The sequence below is a fragment of the Sander lucioperca genome, chromosome 10 (assembly GCF_008315115.2).
Source record: "Sander lucioperca isolate FBNREF2018 chromosome 10, SLUC_FBN_1.2, whole genome shotgun sequence".
In the NCBI taxonomy this organism is placed as follows: Eukaryota; Metazoa; Chordata; class Actinopteri; order Perciformes; family Percidae; genus Sander; species Sander lucioperca.
Window position 1 is genome coordinate 10,097,132 of NC_050182.1, and position 687 is coordinate 10,097,818.

Below are 687 nucleotides of genomic sequence, written 5' to 3' on the forward strand. Positions count from 1 at the left end.
CTTGGGGTTAGGGTTAGGTTGCATTCATAAAAGGTTAGGGGTTAGGTTTGGGTTAAAATGTAGCGTCCGGGATGGGTGCTCCAAGGCACACGGACACAAGGGGACTGTTGATGTGGAAAACCAATTCAATTCAATTTTATTTATAGTATCAAATCATAACAAGAGTTATCTCAAGGCACTTTACAGATCGAGCAGGTCTAGACCACCGTCTATAATTTACCCAACAGAAAGACCCAACAATTCCAGTAATTCACCCAAGAGCAAGCATTTAGTGACAGCGACAGTGGTGAGAAAATAATCCCTTTTAGGAGGAAACCTTGGGTGGTGAGGGAAACTTCCTTTTAGGGAGAAACCTTGGACAGACCCAGGCTCTTGGTAGGCGGTGTCTGACAGTGCCAGTTGGGGGTGTGATGAACAGTGGCAATAATAGTCACAATAAAGATAATGGAACTATGACTAGAAATAGTAGTTGTAGTAGTTCATGGCGTAGCAGGGCACTGCAGGGCATAGCAGGGTGTAGCAGGACGTAGCAGGACGTAGCAGGGCAATGCAGGGCACTGCAGGGCATAGCAGGATGTAGCAGGGCGTAGCAGGGTGTACCAGGGCATGAAAACCACTTTAAACACTGCTTAAAAATCAGGTTTGGTTATCTAAAAGCAAATTAAAAGGCATACAGGTGTTTAAAAG